Here is an 8,289-nt window from a genome sequence, read left to right as displayed (position 1 = left end):
AGTTTTTTTATTTACGTTATTCACACCACACACACATCACAATCACTGTGCGGCATCATGTCGCTGAGCTGCATCGAGCCACATCACCTCATTCACATCGCAGGCTATATTGTCTCTTGCCAGGCACCGTGGGAAAAATACCCTGGAATGGCGAATCCATCCTTGGAAGGCCTCCGCTGAGATGTCAACACAGGCCAGCTCCATTGCCCTTAGGAGGTTCTCTCTTGTGTATGGTTGTCTGTCATAAACCTTCCATCTCCATGATAAGAAGAACTCTTCTATAGGGTTCAGAAAAGGGGAGTAGGGTGGCAGACAGACGTTTAAAAAGTGGTCACTGTTGGTGGTGAACCACTCTCTGATTTGGTTTGTTCTGTGGAAGCGGACATTGTCCCAAATGATTACATAAATGTGATGTGCGGGCCCAGGATAGTGTTGTTGGCGGTCCAGGAGGATGTCTTTTAGCTCCTCTGTGAAGGTGAAGAGACATTGGGTGTTGTAAGACCCAAGGACAGCATGCCGGTGGACAAGCCCCTCCAAACCCATGGCCGCACAAAGGGTAATATTACCCCCCCCAATGCACAGCATTGTCCAGAAGTAATGTAGGCCACTGAACAACACAGTATGTCCACTAACTGTACTGTGAACATGGATGTATACTTACTTGCACATACTCGTAACGTAGGTCTTTGTGTCGCGCAGAGTTGCGCTCAAAAGGAACCCTGTAGACCTGTTTCATCCGCGTCTTTTTGCATCGGAGAACTCGGTATATTGTGGCCAAGCTGACATCGTCAATGCTCTCAAAGTTGACATTATCGGCAATGACTATGTCTCTGATCTCCCGGAGTCTGATGAGGTTTTTCCCACGAACCATATCCACAATGAGGGTTTCTTGTGCCGCTGTAAATATGGCAACCCTCCCACCTCTATGTGGCATTCTTTCAACTCTAAAGAAAGAAACATGTGTTGTCAATTGACATGTGTTACAATACAGTCACAACTGATTTGAACTCCTCTTCCTCGTTGGCCTGCTCCTCTTCTTCCAGGGCCAGCTCTTCTCCCTCCTCTGCATCGAATTCCTCTTCCCCTGACTCTGCCTTCATCCATTGTGTTTGTTTGGAATCTGCACTCTGAACTTGCTTTTATAAATGCAGGGCTCGCAAAATCGCTAGCCCGACGTCCCAGAGCTAGCGATATCTCCGGTCGGGCGACCAAAATCTATCTCAGCCCCGTCCGTCGGGTTATCATATAGCCCGACGGACGGGGCTGAGATAGATTTAGTGACTTTGTCGCTATATTTAGCGAGTTTTCAGACCCCTTTAGCGACTGTTTTTCTAAAAAGCGACTAGCAACAAATCTGGCAAATTTTTCTGGTATTATTGGAGACTCCGGGACGTCGGGCTAGCGATTTTGCAGGAAGCTAAAATATATGATGGAAACAATTTTTTTTTTCACTTGTGAAAGAAATCATAGAAATGTAAAATAAGATCAGAGAAGAGAGATTTTATTAGTCCCCCAGTAGTGGAAATTCGCATTATTACAGCAGCGGAGTGGACAGAGCAGGGATAAATAGATGTTGCATAACCTAATAACAATATTTAATAGAAAAAACAATAATAATAAAAAAAAATTACAACATTTTTAAGCTGTTGTGGAAACAACATCTTGCTCCAAACCTCAGGATGGATATTTCCCATGATAGCAGTTAATATCTTACCATCTGCACTGTGTGCTACTGACTTGAGCACACAATAACTCTGGTTAATTTCTAAATATTAATAGAAAAAGAATTTCAAAATTCTGAATTAAAAATGACTCATCTTTCTTTCAGGTCTACACTTATGACAGTAAATTAGGTACCAGTTCATTTAAACTGGAACCTCGAAAAAATAAATACAAATCAGGAATTCAGTGTGAAAAAATAGCCGACTGCTTTAACCTGGCTCTTGTTTCAGGCTTCGTACAGTCATCGGCTGCTTAATTAGGCACGCTTGTTCTGCTGCTTGTTTACATAAATATCTCATCAACAAATACATGGCAGAAACTTCATGCATTTAGATATGCAGACATAGTCAAAAGGAAATTTAAGTGACTTTGGTTGTTGGTGCCAGATGGGTTAACCAAAGTATTTCAGAAACCTCTGCTCTGCTGGGATTTTCCCACACAACCATCTCTAGGGTTTACAGAGAATGGTTTGAAAAAGAGAAAATATCCAGTGAACAGCAGTACTGTGGGTGAAAATACCTTAATCATGCTGGAGGTCAGAGAACCATGGCCAGAATGCTTTGAGCTGATAGGAATGCAAGAATAAGTAAAATAAGCCTTGTACTCAAGGCATGTGGAAGAGTATCTCTGAATGCATCACTCAACATTTTGAACCTTGAACCAGATGGGCTACAGCTGCAGAAGACCACACTGAGTGCCAAATCTGTCAGTGAAGAACAGGAAACTACTGCTGTAATTCACACAGGCTCCCCAAAATTGAAAAATTTTGCTTGGTCTGATGACCTTCGATTTCTGCTTTGACATTCGAGGGTCAGGGTGAACATTTCCAGCAGGAGAACACAAAGCTCTCAAACTGGTTTGTTGAACATGACAATTAGATCACTGCACTCAAATGGCCTCACCAGATCTTAGTCCAAAACAGGAACTTTGGGATGTGGCGGTTTCACAACAAACAGGATGTTAACTGACAAATTAGCAGCATCTGTGAGATGCTATCATGCCAATATGAAAAAACTACATACTTTGATCTGAGGTGCAGTGTTTTCTGGAAAACAGTCCAAGCAGAGTCCTTAACCTCCTAAGACCCAATTTCTTGCAATCATTTTTAATTTCTCTTTGCGATTTGGCTTAATAATGTTAGAAAGGAACAACAATTGTGCCCCTTAGAGCAGCGGTCCCCAACCTTTTTTGCACCACGGACCGGTTTATGCCTGACAATATTTTTACGGACCGGCCTTTAAGGTGTCGCGGATAAATACAACAAAATAAAACTAGTACCAGTACTGAAAAAAAAGAAGATTTATTCATAACAAACGGGAAAAGACCCAGGAAAACCGAGTTAACGATAAAAACGATAACAAAATAACGCTGAAAACCGATAAAAACCCTGAAAACCATACATTTCACACCTGAGCCTCAACTCTCACGGCCCGGTACCAAACGACTCACGGACCGGTACCAGTCCGAGGCCCAGGGGTTGGGGACCGCTGCCTTAGAGCAATATGGCTCATTTGAAAGAGCAAAATTTGGTATTGTGGTCTAGACCAAAATGTGACGTCCCCATATGTGGATGCCAGGTCTTAGGAGGTTAATGTTTAAGAACACTAACGAACAAGATGCTGTCAGAGCTGAAAAGACCAAATAAATTCTTTGAACTTGATTACCAAACCTTTTGCCTACTCCATACTTAGCTCACTAACAACACTGAATAGTTCAATTAAAAAGGTTACAATTTCTCATGCCGACAGCCTTTCACTTCACTCTAGGATCCTGGAGTGACACTTTACATTCTCACAAACAAAGCAGATCTTTCTTACCTTGATTTTTTTTTCCCCGTTAGCACTGATCAGTACGAACACCATTACAGTTAACAAACTCTCTCCGCAGGCTGGTTCAACACTGTAAAGGTGCGATTTTAAAGCATACCATTTTCAAGAAAAGTGCTTTGAATTTAAATAGAATATTATAGATTGCTCACACATGTATTTCTCTAAAGTAACTTATATAACATCCACTTAATAATCAGACGTGACTCTTGTACAACAGTTTCCAGTGACGTTCAAGAGTTGTGGTTCATGGATTTTGATTACTGGAGCAATAATCTTAATGGTAAGTAAAGAAACGCTCCACCACAGGCAGTCACTTACAGCACACATTTTCACAGGTTTTTATTGCTTCTTGTGGTGTTCTCCTCTGATGGGGGCTAAAAATGTGACTTTAATACAATAAGAGCCCAATTATACAGCACCTTCTGTTGAATTAAAACATGTCAGAATTTGCATTTGGGTTTAACATAATTCACCTTAATGTGGATGTTCTTGTTAAGCAGAAATGTAAATGAGAAAGTGAATAACTATCGAGACCTTTCTTGTTAGCGGTTTCGGCAAAGCCTCATGGAGACAGGCTTGTCAACTACTAAATCTCTGACACTGAAGGCTTTAGTCATCAGGCTGATAGCTATCCAACGTAAGCATATCCCTCCATTTGCGACGGCACTTCAATCTAACATGCCCCCAGGATCAATGACATCGCCTCTGTGACTCCTAATTTAGGTTAATATCAATTTGTCATATAGTAAGCAAGTTTGCTGTGTCTTCCTTCACCTGCTTAGGGTTAGAGCAACCTTGCTGTTGCCTCACCATATTACTAAATTAAAAATGTGAGTAAACAAATTCAGTGTTTGATCAAATACATTAAGCACTTCCCCGCACCAGCTCTCTCTCTCATCTACTATCTTCTATCCCTGCATTGCACCACATGACCAGAGCCCCGTCAGTTTCAACATCTAGATTTGGGCTTCGTTATTAGGAATCAATCCATCCTGTTGAAGTGTCCTTCAGCAACACATTGCATCCTAAACTCGCACGTCTCTAAAAAGAGAGCACAAAAGAGAACCTCCCCGTCGGGACCAATAACACATCGTCAGATCATTATTATTATAATTGCCAACCCAAGTGGGATCTGAGACACACAATATGAAAACAATGTCAGTAACACTTGGATACCTTCATTGTGAAGCATATTGGCTCAGCTTTCACTGACATAGCTGCAGTATTTACGTCGTGAGGTGCGTGCTGAGTGGATGGCAACACAAGCTCTGAGGTCTCCTACTGTATGTGCCAGGCTGTCATAACTTTATAATAAAATTAAAACATCCTGTGCAGAAATATCATGCTCGTGGTGAGATATCTTAAATGGCACAATAAAAAGGGAAATATCAGCTAATACCAGAATATCATATGATACAATACAGCCACATAAAAAGGATGGAAACTGAGAAAAGACACTCCTGAAAGTCTAGCTTATTGTTAAGAGACAAGCAGCGGGAATGCAGGTCTGTTATGGCACAGAATGCAGTTATTTTCTGTACTGTTGAGAGCTAATTTCCTTTTGTTTTTCCACAGAGATATTTATAAGGGTAGATAACAGTGTATGCATGTGTTTCTATTGTTGTTTCAGACTGATAAACCGGCCAAGATCAGTTCAAACGCTTGGAATGCTTTGAGGAGCCTCGCCTCAGTCCTTTTATCGCACTGTTTACCCCAACATGTTTTCTCAGGCTTTTCACAGCAATGTTTTACTAACATTGAGAACACTGAAATGTATTTGTACTTAGTTATGCAGAATAAACAATTTTAGCAGCTATGGGATGGATTGCTCTGAACCCTAATGGTTTTGGTGACATTGTTCTAAGCTACATTGTTAAGACACAGTGGATACAGATGCATCAGTGCCAACCTCCAAAGCTGAAACATTAAGCTTCCAGAAAAGGCTCAAAAATGTAAGTCCTTGTGGCCACTTGAGACTTGCTCAGAAAGCATAGACTCACATCTTAACATACCCCATTGTACAGCATTAAAAAGGATGTTTGCAGCCTGGTGCAGATGGACATGTGCTAGAGTTAGGGGCATAGCTGCTTTATGTAACATCTCTGTTATATTTCAACACACTGAACTGGACCTTCTTAAAACAAAAAGGTGACACAACAGTGGCTACATCCATGTTTTACACAGTTTAGATACACATGCACTATATGAACAAAAGTACAAGGCCACCTGCACATTGCACCTGCAGGAGCTGCTTGGCCATGGAAACCATGCCATGAAGCTTCTGACATACAATTTCTGTGCTGATATTACAGTTTTTCTCAAATGTTAAAACACAAAGGTCAATCCTGTAACCCAAATGACCAGTAGTCTAAACACATTTACTAAATGTAGCCACCATATTCCAGTACCATAAACACATGTCACATGAAGACACAATTCACAAAACACAACCCTCTGTACTCATAAATCTAAACACATTTTTCCTTGCTAAAACACATGTTGCAAAACAACTCTGCTCATATCCTCAAATGAAAGCCCATGTGATGCAAAATGCTTGCCACAGTCACCAATCTTTGAACACAGGGAACACACCTGGCGTCATTCACTACACACAATGACTCAAAATTGAAGACACTTGTTGCTAATGCTGTACCCACATGTAAAAGCAAGTTCAGAGTGCACAGTATGCTGAAGATTCCAAACAAACACAATGGATGAAGGGGCAGGCAGGGAAGAGGAGTTTAGATGAGAGGAGGAGAGAGAACGGCCCTGGGAAGGAGAGAGGCCAGGAGGGAGAGCAAGACAACCTCGCACCATCATTACGGACGAGATGCGAGCAACAGCTCAGCGACATGATGCCGCACAGTGATTGTGGTGTGTGTGTGGTGTGAATAACGTAAATAAAAAAACTTCACACCCTGTTCATGTTTTCAAGATTACTGTTGTGTGCAATAGATTCTGTTTTTGCATTGAGTTGTGTTACAGTAGTGTACGTACATGCAGGATTTTTATAGATTTATACTACTCATGTGAAACTCACAAATCTAAATGCCTAATCCTCTGCAGAGGTTCTACTGACGATCCGTTACTGTATCAGTTTATAAGAATATGCATTGGCAGTTATGAACAAAGAACCTTCTCACAAATTGAGCATTGTGTTTTCAATTGTTTTGCTGTAGTGTGTAATGCTGTGTATAGTGTTTACAGTTTTGACAGCTTCGAGCTGCTCTCTTGGTGTGGGAGTTTGAGTTTTGCAGTGGGAAGGTGTGGTTGTGTTTATGTAGCTTTAGAGAAGGGTGTTGTGTTTGGACATTGGGGGACCTGGTGGTAACGTTTGTGACATGTGTTTTAGCATTTGAGAAAAACTGTAATGCCAGAGGTTTGGAATACTGCAGTTATTGAGCCATCAGAGCATGTGCCCGAGCTCTTGGTGACCTCACTCTGTCACTTTACATCATCTGCCACTTTGTGGCTAAGCGGTTGTGGCTCCTAAATGCTTGCACTTTGCAATAATATACATGTTACTGTGGAATAATCAGGAAGAACGAACGTTCATGAACTGACTTGTTGCAAAGGTGGCATTCTATTATATCATTTTAGAAAAGGAAATGTAATCAGAAGATTTGAGGAGCTCATGAATGAAGAAACTAGCAGAGAGCGGAGGGAGGATGGAGGAAAGTTATTGAATCAAGAAGTGCAGAGGATTAGTAAGGAGGAAGTGAAGGCAGCTATGAAGATGAAGAGTGGAAAGGTGGTTGGTCCAGGTATGGTGATGTCTAGGAGAGAGAGCAGTGGACTTTTTCTGTAATGATGAGTGCTTGATACAAGAAGAAGGAGAGTACTGGTACATATTTTCAAAAACAAGGGTGATGTGCTGGGTAGTAGTAACTAAAGAGGAATAAAATTGATGAGCCATACCATGAAGGGAAATGGTTGTTGGAGGTAGGTTAAGGAGAGAGGGGACGATCAGTGAGCCGCAGTGTGGCTTCATGCCAAGAGAGAGCACTACAGATGAAATGCGAGCATTGACAGTGTTGATGGAGAAGTACAGAGAAGATCAGAGTTGCACTGTTCCTTTGTGGATCTAGAGAAAGCATATGATATAGTGCCAAGACAAGAACTGTGGAAGAGTGGCAGAGAAGTATGTGAAGGTGGTACAGACCATGTACGAGGACAGCGAGACAGTGTGAGGTGTAAGGAGCAGGTGGAAGAGAGCCTGGGGAGGTGGAGATATGCTCCGGAGAGAAGAGGAATGAAAGTCGGTAGAAGCAAGACATGTGAGTTAGAGAGGTGAAGCTGAGATGTTTTGGAATGCAGAAGAAGGACAATGGATACATTGGACAAAGAATGTTAACTATGGTGTTGCCATGCAGGAGGAAAAGTGGACGACCACAGAGAAGGTTCAGAGATGGAGTGAAGTAAAAAATGCAGATGGTTGGTGTGACAAAAGTGAACACTGGGAATAGGATGAGACTAAAATTCAGTGAGGTCTTTAGAACGACTTGTTCTTTGACAAATGTTTGTAAAGGCAGACTGCATCATTCGGTGCTTGGTTTTATACATTTGTGGCATTGGGACTGAACACACCTAAATTCAATGATTCCAATGTGTGGCTTAATCCAGCGGTCCCCAACCCCTGGGCCACGAACAAATCGTTTGGTACAGGGCCACGAGAGTTGAGGCTCAGGTGTGAAATTGATGGTTTTCAGGGTTTTTATTGTTAATTCTGTTTCCCTGG

The sequence above is a fragment of the Haplochromis burtoni genome, unplaced genomic scaffold (genome assembly GCF_018398535.1).
Source record: "Haplochromis burtoni strain Fernald_Lab_line unplaced genomic scaffold, NCSU_Asbu1 Contig_31, whole genome shotgun sequence".
NCBI classification, from domain to species: domain Eukaryota; kingdom Metazoa; phylum Chordata; class Actinopteri; order Cichliformes; family Cichlidae; genus Haplochromis; species Haplochromis burtoni.
Note: the sequence above shows the minus strand (reverse complement) of the source record.